Raw genomic sequence first — 19,777 nt, forward strand, 5'->3', positions numbered from 1 at the left:
GTGTTTGGTAAGCGCTTACTCTGTGCCGGGCACTGTAGTGGATGCAAGCAAATGGAGTTGGACACAATCCCCGTCCCATGTGGGGCTCACAGTCTCAAGTCCCCATTTAACAGATGTGGTAACTGAGGTGCGGACAAGCAGGCAGCACCCCTGACCTTCTGACCCCCCTGGTCCTGGGCTCTATCCACTGTGCCATGCTGCTTCTAGGAAGGTTTGTTGGAGGAAATGGGATTTTAGGAGGGTTGTCTTGAACTACGCCTCAGACCTTCCACCCCATCACTCCAGGCAGGAGGAAGGGCGTGAGGGCCAATTTTCTAGCAAATCCCCCGAACAAGAGTATCAGGCCTCCTGACGGTGCTAACAGAGGCGAGTGTTGGAAGGCAAGACGGAAGTATTTAGGAAAGGCTCAGTGAGTGAGAGGAAGCCTGCTGCTAGCACAGCTGAAATGAAAAGGCCTGTCTGTCTCTAAGAAGAGGACTGGGGCTTTGGTAATAAATGGCTGCCATGTGGCAGCTGTCTCCTGGATTTGTGAATCTGGCAATAGTTAAATCTTGTCAATAGCACACATTCTCTGGAGAAGAGCGCAAGAAGGGGAGTGCACTCTATTCTCTCCCCTTCCCCAAAAACAAGAACTCTGTTTTTAAAACTAGGCCTCCTCCCTCCATGTCACCTCCCGTCCCATTTTATTCCCTAAAAATAATAATTAAGAAAAAAGGAATGGAAGGGAGTATTTAAAATCCACATCTTTTTCTTTTTCTCCAGTGTTTAAATATATAGGTTTGGCACATAGTAAGCGCTTAACAAATACCAACATTATATAGGTTTGCAAAGCATTGATCAGAGTCCCTGTTTAATATTTTTCTGTGTTTAATAGAGGGACGTAGTAGAAAGAGCCCGGGCCTGGGTGTCAGAGGACCTGGGCTCTAATCCTGGCTCTGCCACTTGCCTGCTCTGTGACCTTGGGTAAGTCGCTTCACTTCTGTGCCTCAGTTCCCTCATCTGTAAAACGGGGATTAAGACTGTGAGCCCCATGTGGGATGTGGACCGTGCCCTACCTGATTATCTCATATCTACTCCAGCGCTTAGAACAGTGTACACATAGAAAGTGCTTAACAAATACTATTATTATTATTATTATTTTTATTCTTTCAAAGAGGATGGACACTTTTTTAGATTAGCACTTAGCACATATATCCCTCCTCAAATCCTGTTAAAACTGTAATAATATAGAGCAGTTTGAAACTCTCCAAGGGATGATTTCCACCCCCTCACTCCCTGAAATGAGCCTCCACCTGGGAAAAATGATTCCTGTAGTTAAGGGTTATGTTGTTGCATTCTTTTTTCTTTTCAAAGAGTTGCTTTGTTAAATGTAAGGCACTTTGGTAAAAGATTTCAAGCTTTAGCATTGTGAGACTAGAGGTAGTATTTGAAAACTTAGTGCTGGTGAATGGCAGATGTTCTCTAGTACTCTTTTCCTTGAATTTTTCCCGAGGGCCACGTGCAAATTTGGTGGCGTCACGTGAATTTACAAACATCTCTTTGGACTGTGCTTCTCTACTTGGACAGTTGTCAGGAGAGGATGTCATTATTTCTACCTTTAATATTGCCTTATTTCTGGATTTTTTTTCTCCTTTTCTCAACTAACCACGTTCATGGACCAAGCGCTTCCACTTGGAGAGAGACAGATTGATCAGTGATCACAGATGGTAACCAGATCTAGCACCAAGCGCTTGACAGAGTATCACATCAATAAAGACACACATTCCCTGCCCTCAAGGAGTTAATAAAGTAGTGATGTCAGGAGAGAGGGAGAGGGTGAGATAAGGGACAGGAGCAAAGACCATCAGAAATCTTTGTGAGCCTCCCAATGAGCCCAGGCTCAGTTGGTGAGGCACGGTTCTATAGCCCTCTAAGTAGCTATAGAAATTCAGTGGAAATTCTTTATCTGTCTTAAGCGTGATCCCGAGGAAGCAGTGAATGAACTCAAGTGTTTTCTTTTTGTGCCTTTTCAAGCCAAATCCAAACTTTATTCTTTGGACCCGACCTTGTTTCAGATTGATACGGTGAAGGGAAAAGCCTACTTTGGAACGTGTGGTTATTGAGATCTTAGCAAAAGAAAAACTGAGATGCGGTTTGTGTGAGGGAGATGTGTTACTGGGGAGGAGTTTTCCCTATCAATCAATCATGTTTATTGAGTGCTTACTGTGTGCAGAGCACTGTACTAAGCGCTTGGGGGAGTATGGTATTACCAAGTTGGCAGACACGTTCCCTGTCCATAATGAGCTTACGGTCTAGTGGGGAACACAGACATTAATATAAATTATAGATTTGTATAAACGCCATGGGAGGGGTGAATGACGGGTGCAAATTCAAGTGCAAGGGTGACACACAAGGGAGGGGGAGAAGAGGAAATGAGGGCTTAGGTGGGGAATACGGAAGACTGTAAGCTCGTGGGCAGGGAGTGTGTGGACCAACTGTTTATAGTGTACTCTCCCAAGGGCTTAGCACAGTGCCCTGCAAGCAGCCAGTCCTCAATAAAAGTGATCGGGAGGCCTCTTGGAGGAGGTGTGCTTTTAATAAGGCTTTGAAGTGGGGGAGAACGATCGATCGATCATCAGTCGGATATGAAGAGGAAGGGCATTCCAGCCCGGTGGCAGGTTGTGAGCAAGAGGCCGGCAGTGAGATAGATGAGAGCTAGGTAGAGTGAGTACGTTGGCGTTAGAGGAATGAAGTGTGTGGGCTGGGTTGTAATAGGAGAGCAGCAAGGTGAGGTAGGAGGGAGCCAGGTGATGGAGTGTCTTAAAGCAGATGGTAAGGAATTTCTGTTCGATGCAGAGGTGGAAGAGCAACCACTGGAGGTTCTTGAGGAATTGGGAACCATGGACTGAATGGTTTTATAGAAAAATGATCCAAGCAGCAGAATGAAGTATGGACCGGAGTCGGAAGAGACAGGAAGCAGGGAGGTCAGCAAGGAGGTAATGGAGGTGGGAGAGGATAATTGCTTGGATTAAGCGTGGTACTTTGAATGGAGAAGAAAGGGTGGATTTTACCCACATCCTTAAGTTCGAACCAACAGAATTTGGTGACAGGTTGAGTATGTGGGTTGAAAGAGAGAGATGAGTTGATAACACCAAGGTTGCAGGCTTGTGAGACAGTGAAGATGGCGGTGCTGCATACAGTGATGGGGAAAGTCAGGGAGAGGTCAGGGTTTGGGTGGGAAGATAAGGAGTTCTGTTTTGGACATGTTAAGTTAGAAGTGAATGTTTCTGACCTGATTCTGCCTGAGGGCAAATGTAACACTTATCAATTATGGAGCCCCCACTCCGAGGAGCAGTCGTGCTAAGAACTTGCATTCAAAAGATACTGTCCTTACTCTCATTCAATAGTATTTTTGAGCGCTTACTATGTGCAGAGCACTGTACTAAGTGCTTGGAATGGACAAGCAGCGTGGCTCAGTGGAAAGAGCACGGGCTTTGGAGTCAGGGCTCATGAGTTCGAATCCCAGCTCTGCCACTTGGCTGTGTGACTGTGGGCAAGTCACTTAACTTCTCCGTGCTTCAGTTCCCTCATCTGTAAAATGGGGATTAAGACTGTGAGCCCCACGTGGGACAACCTGATTCCCCTATGTCTACCCCAGCGCTTAGAACAGTGCTCGGCACATAGTAAGCGCTTAACAAATACCAACATTATTATTATTACTTCGGCAACAGATAGAGACAATCCCTGCCCATTGACGGGCTTACAGTCTAATCGGGGGAGACAGAGATAGAAACAATAGCAATAAATAGAATCAAGGGGATGTACATCTCATTAGCAAAATAAATAGGGTAATAAAAATATATACTCTCAAGAAGATTACACACAAATGCACATCTGTGGGCAGAGCCCTGTGTGAGAAGGGATGTCTGGTACCACTAGCAATTCCTGGTGACTGCCCCAGGAACCAGGACATCAGCAAGCAGCACATCTACCTGATTAACAGATGGCCATGGAGATTCACCTGGAATTTCTCGGCATGCAGGCCCCTGGCAGGACACATTAGGAACCATTGTGGAATTTAGTAAGCACTTACTCTGTGCCAAGCACTGCCTTCAGGGTCGAAGTAGGTACAAGATAATGAGCTCAGACACATTCCCTGCCTCACACAGGGCTCACGGTCTAAAGGCGAGGGAGAACAGATGCTTAATCCCCATTTTTCAGATGAGGTAACTGAGGCACAGAAAAGTTGTGACTTGTCCAGGGTCGCACAGGAGGCAAGGGCAGAGTTGGGATTAGAACCCAAATCCTCTGACTCCCAGGCCTGTGCTCTTTCCTCTAGGTGCCTTGGTTCTTTAAGGTGTTTTGTGCCTAAAGGAGGTGGGCTTGAACAAACAGGCCCACTGCCAAAAAGCCATTAGCCTGTCCAAAAAGACTACAACGAAAAGGGCGAGGTGTAATCCCCTCTTTCATTGGTTTGAATTCAAGATTACATTTATTTGTCCTGTAAGCAAACATGGGGTTTGACTCTTAGCCACCCTCCCCCCCCAAAAGAAAGAACATTGCCTCTTACAGACTTGAGTGATGTAAATGCCTGTCCTTTTCCAGTAACTTGTGGGAAGTTAAAAAGTAGAGACCGATCAATCATATTTATTGAGCACCTACTGGGTGCCAAGCACTGTACCAGGCACTCGTACAATATAACAAGTTGGTAGACATCCTCTAGACTGTGAGCTCATTGTGGGCAGGAATTGTCTCTTTTTATTGCTGTATTGTACTTTCCCAAGCACTTAATATAGTGCTCTGCACACAGTAAGCATTCAATAAATACGACTGAATGAATGTTCCCTGCCCACAGCAAGCTTACAGACTAGAGGGACCAGTTATGTTTGCGTCACCAGCTTTCACCACGACTTTTCTTGAGCTCCGTGCACTTCTGATGTTGATGCTGCTTTTCTCCTCCCCCTGTGAACCCTGAGATCTGAATCTGTGTGCCCTGCAGAGATGGTTCACGGAGGGGTGGGGGGTGGGGGTGGGGAACATCTCTTGCTGCTTGCACCAGGATCAGAGTGGTATCTGCAGCAGTTTCCCCTTGCCTTTTAAACTGCTTTAAAGCAGGTTTCCAGCCTCTGATGCTCTGCACTTCAATTAGAGGTAGCATCCAACGGCTTACACAAACTCCATTGTTTGGAACCGGCCAACCTTTAGGGCTTCCCCCAGCTGTGCCTCTCTGTGTAGTTACTTGCAGATTCAGATGGGCAAAGTGCTTGCCTCCTTACCCTGGGCAGCTTCCTAGCAAGCCTGGTAGCTGGTTGTTCCCATCCTCCTCTGTTTCCTCTGCCATCATCCCGTGTCTCATTGACTTGGGAGGGAGAGAGAACAGAGAAGAAGAGCCATTTTATGATCTCTCGCTAACCACTCTCTGGAAACGAGAGATCGGGGCTCGAATCTGCCACGTCAGGGTAGTTCTGGCACAAGGCCTTCTGCAGCCTTGAGAAGAAGGATTAAGCTCGGAAGAAACTAATAAGATGGCATACGTGCTTAGGCGTCGTGTCCGTCCCTGTCCCGTCCCCCACCATCCTTCCCCCCTCAACACACACATACATACACAAGCCCCTGGGTTTCCTGCCTTACATGAAAAATTGAGGCCTTTCTGGTGAGTAAACCCTGGGAATAAATGCCGCTCCCATCCTCTTCCAAGCAGTCTCTCCTTGCACAGCGGGACCAGGGCCAGAACTGACTGAAAAGCCGACTCATCACGCCCGGGATTGTGAAGTACTTGTTCAACGGGTGAAAGGCCCTCCATGTCATTCTGAGCATCTGGTTTGTCGTAGCCCATGCCAGCCTGAGGGATGGGGAAGGAGGAGGGAGTGGCATTTGTCGTCTGCTGCTCCCTGCCCCAACCGTAGATCACTTCCAAATCCAAGAAACACACCGACTTCCTGGAACCGAAAGCCATCTTCACAGCTGTCTTAGTCTTCAGAGCACGCGCGAGGCAGTTCTTCTTAGCCTAGACAATATCGCCGTTGTGTCCTGTGGGGACAGGCTGAGGGAGGACAGGCGTTTCCATATTGAATTAAACAAAGGATCGATCTAGTCTGGGATGGCGCTGCAGGTCTAGGGAGGAGTTAGGTCCTTCCCTTTCCGAGGAAGGCAGTCGCGTGTGCGCACGCATGTCTCTCGTACAGCCTCCTCCCAGAAAATATTTCTTAAAGTTGCACAGTCCAGCAGTACGCCTTGCCTGTGCTCGTCAGCATTCTGCTGGGGGCAGGAAGTAAGCCTTCGCTTCTCATTAGCCAGCGCAGCCGAATGCTAGTGTCAGACCTTTCGGGAATCTGCGATTCTCTTGCTTGAACAAGTTGGTGTAACTCTTTCAGGCCTGCATTGGCAAGTACTGCGCGTCAGTTGTCAGCTCCTTAAGGACGGAGACCGTGTCCTTTCCCGACTCAGTAACCCCGCAGAGCCCTGAACAGTGGGTTCAACATGTGGGGGGCGATGATTTGAGGGCGGGGAGCGCCTTCCAGGGCCTTTGGGCATCAGCGTGATTGAAGCCCAAACCTAGTGGGCAACAGGGCCGGCAAACTCATCAGATTTTGCAGCGAGTATCTCTTCTAAGATTTCTAAGTAGGACTTGGGCTCCAATCTTTTGTTTTGGTCCATCTCATTTTTGCATTCCCTCTTATCTCTTATCTCCAGGGTCATCTGGCAAGTCTGTGTGGATGGAGAGCCACTCTCCTTAATCTTCTCATTCTGGCTTTACATATCATTGTCCCCTTATCTTGACTAGGAGGCCATCCCAGCTGCCCTTATCCCAGATCTAAGGACAGCCAGGACTCTGCTCCTTTGCCATTTCAGTAGGTCTGCCGGGCCATCCCTGCCGAACCTGATTTGGAAGAGGCCCCGGAGAACCAGAATGGAGCACATTCTCTTAGCCAGCGGGCAGTCCCACCCCTTCCACCCTTTCACCTCTGTACTTCATTAGGAGGAATTGATCTGGGGAGTCTCCCCCCTGTGCCTACTGTATATCCTTTCGGCACTTAAGGACAGTCAGACTTCTTGCCGGGAACCTTTACATTTCTTCATCTGGGCTCACGGTGCTAATCTGTTGTCCAGACTCAAAGCCTGGGTCAGAAGTACTCCCATTTTAAATAAGTTGAAATTCCTTCCTCCTTCCCCTCCCCCCTCCCCTCCCCCAAGTTCATTCTTTAAGATAACTCATTTTGGTAGCCATCATTTCCACTAAATCCCTAGGGGGTGAGGATGCTTCCTGCTTTCTCTTCTATAATAAGTAAGTCTTAATCTCCTTTAGCAGGGGTAAAATAGGTACTTGGGTTTTATCTTTTTACCTCCAGTCCCCCTACCACGCCTTTCCTCCCCCTCTTGTGCTGACACATTCTTTTCATGTTAGGGAGGAAGTAACCCCCTGCCTGTGCTGTTCTTTTTTTTTCATTTTAGCCTCTTTAAGTTCAACTTTTGCATGGTGAGATGTCAGGTTTGTGTGTATAAAATGCTCTTGGAAGTGTGAGCGATACACTGACATTTCTTTTTAAGTGACCTTTGGTCCTATTTAAGAGTTAACACGTAAGCACACCCACCCCCTCTCTTCTCCTCCCCCCACGCCCCCTGCCCCCCCCCCCCCCCCATTGGATTTAGGTTTGGCACTTCTGCTTTTCCCCCCGCGAAGATCTCAATTTAGTCTGCGTGCTAAGTGAATCTGCAGGTCTAGGAGATCCAGTATGAAGGAGTGAAGAGGACTTAAACTGATGTTGCTCTATCAACCCCACTTTGTTTTCCTTGAGGCATTGTTCTTTCAGTTTGGGATGGGTGGAGTTGATGAACTGAAAGGGACATCTTGTTTACAGGTTATCTTGGGTTTCTGAGATTCATATGAACCTGCCCTCTTGTAAACTAAAACTTGATGGGCCTTTAGGTATTTGAGGTGTGTCTTCATCTGGTAAAGAAAGCCTGAATGAACTGTAGATTCTCCCCCCACCCCTACCCCTACCCCCTGCATTTGATTTCTCTGTCGATGGGGTGGAGCTTGAACCTGTGGGATTTTCCCCCGGGGCCTCTCTTCAGTTTGGCAATGATAGTCTTCCTCTGATTATGTTAAAATTGGGAGTGCAGAGGATGGGTCAGAATGTGAGCAGGCTGAAGAAAAAGTTAGGGAATGGATGTGTGGAGACTGGGAAGTAGAAGGGCTGGGTGAGGGGAAGCACGAGCGACGTATTGAGGAGCAGCATGGTCTAGTGGCAAGATCCTGGGCCTGGGGAATTGGGAGATCTGGGTTCTAATTCGGCTCTGCCACTTGCCTGTTGTGTGACTCTGGGCAAGTCACTTAACTTTTGTGCCTCAGTTTCCCCATCTGTAAAATGTGGATTAAATGCCTGTTTCCCTTCCCATTTATATTGTGGAACAGAGAATGTGCCTAACCTGACCATCTTATATCTATTTCAGTGCTTCGTACAGTGCTTGGCACATAGCAAGTACATAATAAATACCACAGTTATTATTAAGAGTCCGGCTTTGGAGGATGGGAAAAAGGAGGGAACGTGTGCCACGGCACCCCCGTCCCCCACCCCGCGCAGGGATTCCTCTCTCTAAACTCAGCAGTATTAGCTGTATATATTTGGGGTTTTTTTTTTTATGGAGGGGGAGATTTTGTTTGGGGCCATTAAGAGGTAATTCATTTAGTTCGTGTGAGGGGGAATAAAATTCTACTCTGCTGGAACCTGATCATCCGATCCAATTTCTGGGTAAGAATGGTGTACCTTAAAAAAAAAAAAAAAAAGTCACTTCCTCTTTGCTTTGCACAGTCAGTTTATTGCCTTGTCCTGCTCCTCTTCCCTTTTCATGTCCCAAATGTGCCTCTCCATCCCCAAGTCCACAGTCTTAAGCTGGGTCCTGGTCATCTGGAATCGAACTACACCAGATTCCACTTTGGCTTCTTTTCTTTCTCTGCCTCTCTCCCTAGCACCATTCCAGGAGCCAAAGTTTCCTCTCTGTGTGTAGCAGCTAGATTGTAAGATGCTTGAGGACATGATTCAAGTCTGCCTACAGTAAGCACTCAGTAAATAGCACAGATTTATAGAGCCCTTTGGCCATGACACTCAGTGGACATTCAGTGGATGTACAGTGGCTTCCCAACGCATTGCCGGTCAGGATCACAGTATTCGCCCTCCATTTCAGAGCTCTTCATCATCATACCATCCATCCTTCCTTCATCCTCCTACTTTCCAGCTCTTTCCCTCACTTTATCCCAGTAAAGTTTACCACCCCCTTCCCACCTACAAATCTTCTCCCAAGTTGCACCAAATGACTAACATATAATAATGTTGGTATTTGTTAAGCGCTTACTATGTGCCGAGCACTGTTCTGAGCGCTGGGGTAGACACGGGGGAATCAGGTTATCTCACGTGGGGCTCACAGTCATAATCCCCATTTTACAGATGAGGTAACTGAGGCACCGAGAAGTTAAGTGACTTGCCCAAAGTCACACAGCTGACAAGTGGCTGAGCCGGGATTCGAACCCATGACCTCTGACTCCAAAGCCCATGCTCTTCCCACTGAGCCACGCTGACATCCACCTCTCTCCCCCTCCCCATTTTTTTAATGGTATTTGTTAGGCACTTACTATGTGACAGACACTATACTAAGCATTGGGAGAGATGCAAACTAATCAGTTTGGACACAGTCCATGTCCCATGTGGGGCTCACAGTCATAATCCCCATTTTACAGCTGGGGTCACTGAGTCACAGAGAAGTGAAGTGACTTACCCAAGGTGTCACAGCAGGCAAGTGGTGAAGCCGGGATTAGAACCCAAGACTTTCTGACTCCCAGGCCTGTACTCTTTCCACTAGGCCATGCTGCTTCTCACACCTTCCCCTTCCCTCACCCTTGCTCTCAATCAGTGGTACTTATTGAGCACTTACTATGTGCAGAGTACTGTTCTAAGTGCTTGGGAGAGGAGAGTACAACAGAGTGGGTAGACATGTTCCTTTTCCACAGGGAGCATAGAATCTAGAGATCAGCTCATCAAGCGATGTCAGTCACAATCATGCAACTTCAGAAGCCCCACCTCCTTTCGGGAATCCTTCCCTAATTAACTGGAAGGGAACTGTGGCCCTCCCCTGTCTAAACTTGGAATTTTTATCAGTCTGACTACCTCATCATGGTGGTCCATCCCCCAAAATGGCCTTTGTTCAGAGGCTTTATTTCCAGTGTTTTGTTCAGTGTGTGATCAGTTGGTCAATCGACTTCTGCATCTGGCCTCTTCATGAACCAGTAAACCCCCCGTGGGCAGTGAACCTGCTTCAGCCCGGGTATAGACCCCAGCTGTGTCAATGTGTAATACTTTCAAGGATGAAGATTTTCAAAAAAAGTCCTTGAGTCCTTGAGTCCATGCTCCTCTCCCCTCATCCGTGGTCAGCAGTCCCCTTTAATAGCTGTTGGATTGATGTTTCTTTCCACCCTGTTTTTCCTTTCCTCACCTCTGTAATTAACTTTTTATCCTCCCCCCTTTTCATCCCCTTTAACATTGTTCAGCCCTCTTGTCCTCCTACTGCTTCTGTGTAAACATTCCTGCGTGCTGGCTTGAAGCCAGTTGAATTCCACAGGGATGCTACCTATCAACTGGGCTTGGAGGAGGAGCTGGGTCCAGAAAGCAGAAGCATGGTAAAGAGCTGGGTGTGGGGGCTGCTTAGATTCTGGGAAGGGGGTAGGGGGGAAGGTGTCTTGATCGTTTCCACAGCTTGCTCTCTTTGGCCGAACAGGGCACTGGGGCCTGAACTTCAGGAACCCCAGATAGTCTTCACGTAAGCCCTCTGGAGTTCCACGAATAGAAGACGAGGGTGAGGAGGAGGTGTGCTAAAATACCGTGGCGCTCCGTCAGTCGGTGGCATTGATATCTGTGTAGATATCGATTTGGGAGAGTCATTAGACACGTTCTCTGCCCATAACGAGCTTCCGTCTTCCATCTCTCTAGACTTCTCTTCTGATGGTGTTAAGGGGAGGACAGCGGCCCTCCCGGAGAGCCCGGTTTTCCGCTCTGCACCCGTTTTTGAACTTGTTGTGTTGCTGTCCCTTTCCCACAGGCTGCTGTCTATTGGTGCTCCAGCAGTCCCGGCATTGAAGTGTGACGCTGCTGCATTCAATCAACTCTCCTCCGGCTGGGCCCAGCCAGTGCCAGCCCCTCAGTAGGGAAGGCTGGCTCCGGAAGACACCAGGTCAGTCAGAACACTTGTTTTTGGCTTTTCCTTTCTCCGTTTGATGCACGGGGACTTGGATCGAAGAGTGGAATTTAGTAAGTGCCGACTTAATGCCCAGCCCTGTACGAAGCACTCGGGAGAGTGCAGTAGGGGTGAAACCTGTGTGCCCGGCTCATAGGAGTCTATAATCTCCAAGCGCTTAGTACGGTGCTCTCTATACAGTAAGAGTTCAATAAATACTATTGAATGAATGAACGAGTGACTGATCTAATGGGGGAGACAGACAAGACTTATTTATAAGTAGAGGGAGCAGGAGGGAGAACAACGGCGTGATAAGTAGTAAAATGAGTATATCAGGAAGAAATGACTAAATCATGGAACTCAGACACCTCACGATCAGTAAAACCCAGGGAAATGTCCTGCACTGTTTGCTGGCGTACCCCCGTGTAATGTAAACTCCACCCGTGACGTTAGGTTCCATTGCTGCAGGTAAATCAGCTGCCTCCCTGCCACATCTTTCTCTCTTCCCGGTTGCTTTCCTGCCCCTTTCCACTCCCTTTGTCCCACACTGGACTGCAGAACCCAGTATTTTGACTTGCTCATTCTTTCTTTCTTTCGGCTTTAATTTGAATCTTAGTAGCCAGCTGCCAGCTCCCCTCTGCCCTGCTGCTTCCCATTTGCTGACTCGCAGCCTCACTTCTCATCCCCACCCAGAGCCGTGGGGACAGAAAAAGTGATGGATTGGGGCTTGGCCGGGGGTGGGGCGGGGATGTCGGGGCCCCTCTGAAGCCACTGCCCCTGATTTGACAGCTTTGGGTGGGGTGAGGAAATGGTACTGCAGGGTAGGGAAGGGGAAGAAGTTGTTGGGTGGCTGGGGGCTGCAGGGCGACCGCTGGGTTGGAGATAAATATGAAAGAATGAGCCAAAAGACAGTGCTGTGCAGGTCAAGATGGAAGGGACCAAGCTCGATGTGGAGTGGGGGAGAGGTCAGAAAGTCTCCCCAGAACACAGGAGGGCATACCGACCCTGTTATATTGTGCTCTCTCCCAAGTGCTTAATTCAGTGCTCTGAACATAGTAAGCACTCAATAAGTACGCTTGATTGACCGATGGGGGAACAGCTTCCCCCTCAGCCAGATGTGGTCCACTGTGGCTCCTCACAGACGAAGGGACCGAGGGCGTGAAGGTGGAAATAAAATCCAGGGATCCAGGCTTGAGTGTAATAAACCCTGAGGTCATTCATTCATTCAGTAGTATTTATTGAGCCCTTACTGTGTGCAGAGCACTGTACTAAGCGCTTGGAATGGACAATTTGGCAACAGAGAGAGACGATCCCTGCCCACTGACTGGCTCACGGTCTAATCGGGGGAGACAGATGGCAGAGCAAAACAGAACGAAACAAAAACAAGACAACATTATCACGATAAAGAGAATCGAGGGGATGTACACCTCATTAACAAAATGAAGAAGGTAATAAATAATATATACAAATGAGCGCAGTGCTGAGGGGAAGGGGAGGAGCATAGGGAAAGGGGGCTCAGCTGAGGGGAGGGGAAGGGGTAGGAGCAGAGGGTGGAGGGGGAGCAGAGGGAAAAGGGGGGAGCTCAGTCTGGGAAGGCCTCTTGGAGAAGGTGAGCTCTCAGGAGAGCTTTGAAGAGAGGAAGAGAGTGAGTATGGCGGAGGTGGGGAGGGAGGGCATTCCAGGACAGCGGGAGGATGTGGGCCGGGGATCGATGGCGGGATGGGAGTGGATGGGGGACGGCGAGGAGGTGAGCGGCAGAGGAGCGGAGCCTACGGGGTGGGCAGTAGAAAGAGAAGGGAGGTGAGGTAGGAGGGGGCAAGGTGATGGAGAGCTTTGAAGCCGAGAGTGAGGAGTTTTTGTTTCGTGCGGAAGTTGATAGGCAACCACTGGAGGTTTTTAAAGAGGGGAGTGACATGCCCAGACCATTTCTGTAGGAAGATGATCCGGGCAGCGGAATGAAGAATAGACTGGAGCGGGGAGACACAGGAGGAAGGGAGATCAGAGAGGAGGCTGACACAATAATCCAGTTGGGATATTATGAGAGCTGAGTCAGCGGGCTTTGAGCAGAGTTCCAAGGTACCCAGAGATGTTCAGAAGGGGTTAGCTTTGACGTATACATATATATATATAAAATTCTATTTATTTTTATAGATGCTACTTGTTTTGATGTCTGTCTCCCCCCTTCTAGACTGTGAGCCTGCTGTGGGCAGTGATTGTCTCTGTTGCTGAATTATACTTGCTTAGTACAGTGCTCTGCACACAGCACTCGACAGATACGACTGAATGAATAAAAGATGTGTCTCGAAGAAAAGAGGGCTGCTGTTCACCCCGTGCTGGACAACTTCTTCAATATAGATGAAAAACCACTTCCAATCAGTCAGTCAGTTGTATTTATTGAACGCTTCCTGCGTTCAGAGTACTGCTTAGGAGAGTACTTGTACAACAGACTTATTCCCTGCCCACAACGAGTTTACAGTCTAGAGGGGGAGATATTCATATAAATTACAGATACGTACAAAAGTGCTGTGGAGCTGGGAGGGGGGATGAATAAAGGGAACAAGTCAGGGTGACGCAGAAGGCTGCGGGAGAAGAAAGGAGGACTTAGTCAGGGAAGGCTTCTTGGAGGAGATGAGCCTTTCATAAGGCTTAGAAGTGGGGGAGAGTCATTGTTAGATTTGAGAAGAGAAGCAGCGTGGCTCGGTGGAAAGAGCACGGGCTGGGGAGCCAGAGGTCGTGGGTTCAAATCCCAGCTACGCCACTTGTCAGCTGTGTGACTTTGGGCAAGTCACTTCGCTTCTCTGGGCCTCAGTGATCTCATCTGGAAAGTGGGGATGAAGACTGTGAGCCCCACGTGGGACAACCTCATCACCTTGTATCTCCCCGGCACTTAGAACAGTGCTTTGCCCACTAAGCGCTTAACAAATGCCATCATTATTATTATTTGAGGAGGGAGAGCGTTCCAGGCCAGAGGCAGGACGTGGGAGAGGGTGGTGGTGAGATGGGCAAGACTGAGGTACAGTGAGGAGGTTAACGTTAGGGGAGCGAAGTGTGTGGGGTGGGCTGTAGTAGGAGGGTAGCGAGGTGAGGTGGGAGGGCGCAAGGTGATTGAGTGCTTTAAAGCCAATGGTGAGGCGTTTGTTGCGGAGGTGGGTGGGCAACCACTGGAGTCCTTGAGGAGAGGGGAAACATGGCCTGAACTTTCCTGGAGAAAAATGATCCCGGGCAACAGAGTGGCCCGAGTGGGGAGAGACAGGAGGCTGGGTGGTCAGCAAAGAGGCTGATAAAGTAATCCAGGCGGGATGGGATGAGTGATTGTATTAACTCGGTAGCAGTTTGGATGGAGCGGAAAGGGTGGATTTTTACGATGTCGTGAATGTCGAACCAACGGGATTTAGTGATGGGTTGGGTGAGAGAGAGGAGTCAAGGATAACGCCGAGCTTACGGGCTTGTGAAACAGGAAGGATGGTGGTGCTGTCAGCAGTGAAGGGAAAGTCAAGAGGGGCACAGGGTTTGGGTGGTAAAATAAGGAGATCTGTTGTATACGTGTTGCCAAACTTCTCATTAGGAAGTCGTCGACAGGCTCACGATCACATCACAGTTTTTATGTCATGGTATGCTGTAAAAGAAAAAAAAAAGTTGCTTGTTTTTCCAGGGGTCCCGGAACTGATATATGAAACTGTAAAGCCACCTGGGCTCCAAACTACGTTTTCAAGGCCCCTAAACCTTTTGTATCATGAAAAATGCTTGTAATAATAATAGCTGTGGCGCTGCACGAAGCACTGGGGTGGATATAATGATGGGAAGCAGCGTGGCTCAGTGGAAAGAGCCCGGGCTGGGGAGTCAGAGGTCATGGGTTCGAATCCCGGCTCCGCCACCTGTCAGCTGAGTGACTTTGGGCAAGTCGCTTCACTTCTCCGTGCCTCAGTTACCTCATCTGCAAAATGGGGATGAAGACTGGGAGCCCCACGTGGGACAACCTGATCACCTTGTATCCTCCCCAGCACTTAGAACAGTGCTTGGCACATAGTAAGCGCTTAACAAATGCCATCATTATTATTATTATTATTATTTTTTCCTTACTATCCGTACTTCTCCTTATCCTCCAGGCTGACACTGTAGGCAAGTGGGATCTCTCCCTAAGTTAATTTGGACAATGACAAATTCCCTTCCAAATTTCTTTGAATTTGGAACTGACACTGGACTTCCCCATTTAGGCATCTTTGATTTCATTCTAGGGGGAAGTGGTGGAAAGAGCAAATGATTTTGTAGGGTGGGACTGGTGGGTGGGTTTGTATTTCAAAAACGAAGGAGAGGAGGAATGGGAGTGTGTTGGGCAGGCAAGAGAGAAGAGGAGCCTGAGGATTTTGAGAACGAAATGCTTTTCCTGCCCAGAAAAGAAAAAAATACTTTTGTAATACGTTTAAAATTATAAGGTTGCTTTACAGGTTCTCAAAATAGAGCATCCCTCATTCGCACAATTTGTTTTGATGCTTCAGCAACAAACCTAGGGAAAAAAAATCATATGATCAGCATTGTGAAACTTCCTTCTGGTCCAATTTGTGCATGGCTTGTGCTTTAACAAGTCATCAGTAGATTTCTGATTTTTTTTTTTAAAAAAAAGCTCAGAACAATGATTGCTTTGTATGGTCCATCAGGTCTTTCCCTTCTTGCCTGCACTATGCATTGTGTGTTTTCTTCCTATCTGGTCCAAAGAGAGAGCTCATGTACAAGACAGTAGAACAAACTGGAGTAAGAATTTGAAATCGCATCGTGGGGTATTTTCTTCTTCTTAAAAAGGTCGCAGGGATTCTCCTTTTAGTTTAACGCTCATGATTTCAAGTTGAGAAGAGACACTGTAACCCAGAAATGGTTTTATACTTTTAAATGGGAAGTTAATGTAGATGGTTTTGACTTCAGCAAACTTTAGTCACATTTTGCACGTTATCCCAAAGGAGGAAATAGGTTTAGCAAATGTCTTCCTGTTCAGACTGAATGGGAAACAACAAGTTTACATGGCTTTTTTCTTTTCTTTTTTGATTAAATTCTTTACCATTTTCTCCTGTTGAAAGCTAACTCTCTTAGCTGCTTCTGGGAGAGAGCCTTAATGTGGACATTGGTAAATTATGAAAATATTCGCTCTACCTCAAGAAGCATCATGGCCTAGTAGAAAGAGCCCGGGCCTAGAAGGAAGGAGACTTGGGTTCTAATCCCAATTCTGCCACTTGCCTGCTGTGTGGCCTTGAGCAAGTCACTTAACTTTTCTGGGCCTGTTTCCTCCTCTGTAAAATGGGGAGAAAACACCTGTTCTCCCTTGATTGAGAGCCCCACGTGGGACAGAGACTGTGACTGGTCTGCTTATATTGTACTCTTCCAAGCACTTAGCATGGTGCTTTGCACGCAGTAAGCGCTCAATAAATACGGTTAAGAATTTTATCTACTCCATTCATTCATTCAATCGTATTTATTGAGCGCTTACTATGTGCAGAGCACTGTACTAAGCGCTTGGAATGTACAGTTCGGCAACAGATAGAGACAATCCCTGCCCAGTGACGGGCTCGTGGTCTAATCCGGGGAGACGGACGGCAGAGCAAAACAGAACGAAACAAAAACAAGACAACATTATCACGATAAATAGAATCAAGGGGATGTACACCGCATTGACAAAATAAATAGGGTAATAAATAATATATACAAATGAAGACAGTGCTGAGAGGAGGGGAAGGGAGGAGGGGGAGGAGCAGAGGGAGAGGAGGGGAGGGAGAGCAGAGGGAAAGGGGGTTCAGCTGAGGGAGGGGGAACAGGGAGGAGCAGAGGGTGGAGGTGAGAGCTCAGTCTGGGAAGGCCTCCTGGAGGGGGTGAGCTCTCGGGCTTTGAAGAGGGGAAGAGAGTGAGTTTGGCGGAGGTGAGAAGGGAGGGCATTCCGGGACAGCGGTAGGACGTGGGCCAGAGGTCGATGGCAGGACAGGCGCGAATGGGGGACAGTGTGGAGTTGAGAGGCAGAGGAGCAGAGTATATGGGGTGGGCAGTAGAAAGAGAGAAGGGAGGTGAGGTAGGAGGGGGCAAGGTGATGGAGAGCTTTGAAGCCAAGAGTGAGGAGTTTTTGTTTCATACGGAGGTTGATAGGCAACCACTGGAGGATTTTAAGGAGGGGAGTGACATGCCCAGAGCGTTTCTGCAGGAAGATTATCTGGGCAGCGGAATGAAGAATAGAGTGGAGTGGGAGAGACAGAAGGAAGGGAGATCAGAGAGGAGGCTGACACAGTAATCCAGCCGGGATATTATGAGAGTTTGTACCAGCACGATAGCCATTTGGATGGAGAGGAAAGGGCGGATCTTGGCAATATTGTGAAGGTGAGACCGGCAGGCGTTGGAGACGGATTGGATGTGTGGGGTGACTGAGAGAGCCGAGTTGAGGATGACACCAAGGTTGCGGGCCTCAATACTTAGTAGAATGTTTGCTACATAGTAAGCCCTTAAAGGCAGCGTGGCCTGGTGGATAGAGCATCGGCCTGGAAGTCAGAAGGACTTGGGTTCTAATCCTGCCTCCACCCATTGTCTGCTGTGTGGCCTTAGGGGAGTCACTTCACTTCTTTGCCTCAGTTCCCTCATCTGTAAAATGGGGATTAAGATTGTGAACCCCATGTGGGACAGGGACCGTGTCCAACCAATTAGCTTGTATCTACCCGAGTGCTTGGAACAGTGTTTGACACATAGTAAGCACCTAACAAATGCCACCATCATCATCATGATAATTATAATTATTACGTCTAGAAATAAACCTCCCTGATTGCTTGTTGCTCATAAAGTTGGCTTCCCCCTCGATCGATTTTATGTCCAGTGTGCTCTTAACGACAGAACTGGCAGATAAATTTAAAAATTGATTATCAAGTTTATTATTATTGAGATAGAGTATTACAGAGGTAGATTGGACGCAGTTCCTGTCCTACACTGTACTCACAATCTACCCCATCTCCATTTTACATCTGAGAAGACTGAGGCCCAGAGAGGTTCGTGTAACTGCCAAAGGTCACCCAGCAGGCAGGAGGCAAAGCTGGAACTGGAACCCTGGTCTCCTGTCTTCCAGGCCCACATTCTTTCCACTCGGCCGTGCTGCCTACTTCTTCGAATGTGTTCTCCACGTGTTGCATCTTTCTCATATGGAGAAATGGTGCCCTACAGAGAAGCAGCGTGGCTTAGTGACAGGTGGAATCAGAGGATGTGAAAAGGGCAGTCTGCTGTGTGACTTGGGGCAATTCACTTAACTTCTCTTTTAAGTGGAAAATGGGGATTAAGACTGAGCCCCACGTGGGACAACAACCTGATTGCCTTATATCCACCCCAGTGCTTAGAACAGTGCTTGGCACATAGTAAGTGCTTAACAAAAACCATCGTTATTATTATTATTATTTTATCAGATCAACATCCAAACATTTGGCTTACATTGTTGAAAACCTAAAATTCATATTTTTTTCTGACATAAAACGATACGGTGTTATCAACAACAGATTTCCCATCACTTGAACATAATGTGCGCTTGCAGGATTTGGGATGAATTTGAAAAGTGATTTTGGGCTCACTCTAATAGAAGATTTAATTTAGAAGAATCTATTCATTTATTCTTCTGAAAACTGCATCTGATTTACTGTGTTTTCAGCTTTGAGATGCAGAAGCATCAGCAATTTACCCTCATCACAGATACCTTTTGGAGATTCAGCACTTATTCATCTGTGTAGGAGAAAAGTGGTCAGTCTTCTAATGGATATAAGCATAGTAGTGTCAGATATTAAAAAATATCCCCAAGTGTGTTTTGGTAGCCCATCAGTGAAAACTATCCGATAACTAATTGCAATCAACTCAGGTACAGGTTCTTTGGTTGGTGGAATGCCTTATTCTCCCCCTGCCATCTCTCCCCCTCACCCCCCTGAAAAAAACCCAACAAAAAACAACCCCGAGTGTCTGGGTAGCCCTATTTAGGGACGCACTGCCCATCCCAAATGAGGGAAGGGATAGAAAAGGCGCCCTAAATGCTTCCTGCTTCAAACTTAGAAGCAGCTCACTGATATTTCACTTGCCACTATACTCCGAGTAGGATCTTACCGTTTTATCCCATCATCTTTGAGGGGCTGTATGGACTAGTGGAAAGACCACGGGCCTGAGAGTCAGAGGATCTGGGTTCTAATCCCAGCTCTTCCACTTGCTTGTTAAGTCGCTTAAGGCCTCAGTCTCCTCAACTGTTAAGTGGGGATTAAATACCTCTTTCGTACATAGACAAATAATGCCACTAATATTATACCATATCCAGGTCATTTGTGATGTGACATTTAGAAATAGTTTAAATAGCCCAAAACAGTAATTATGGGGGACTAGCTCGGCAGCAAAAGGAAAGTATATTTGATTTCTATTCATTTTAGGTATTATTTAGGCTCTACAGATCAATTCAGTTCTTTTATTGGGCCCTTTTTAAGACTGGTTTGCTATAACCCGGTAGCCTGAACCGACGAAACTCTCAGATGTAACTTCCTTATGTAGCATTAGAGAAGAGAAGGCCCCAGTCTTTCCAGAATCTGTGGTG

The 19,777-nt window shown here is 47.6% G+C and overlaps 1 protein-coding gene across 6 annotated transcripts in view; it reads left to right on the plus strand.

The window, feature by feature from the left end:
* Nucleotides 1–19,777, plus strand: part of RREB1 (ras responsive element binding protein 1) — a 163,827-nt gene that overhangs the window by 63,442 nt on the left and 80,608 nt on the right. For all 6 annotated transcript variants that reach the window (XM_029053745.2, XM_029053753.2, XM_029053749.2 and 3 more), the window contains one exon: nt 11,071–11,202. The gene's annotated coding sequence lies outside the window, so the exon portion shown is untranslated. The remainder of the gene's footprint in view (nt 1–11,070; nt 11,203–19,777) is intronic.

The sequence above is a fragment of the Ornithorhynchus anatinus genome, chromosome X3, assembly GCF_004115215.2.
Source record: "Ornithorhynchus anatinus isolate Pmale09 chromosome X3, mOrnAna1.pri.v4, whole genome shotgun sequence".
Classification (NCBI taxonomy): Eukaryota; Metazoa; Chordata; class Mammalia; order Monotremata; family Ornithorhynchidae; genus Ornithorhynchus; species Ornithorhynchus anatinus.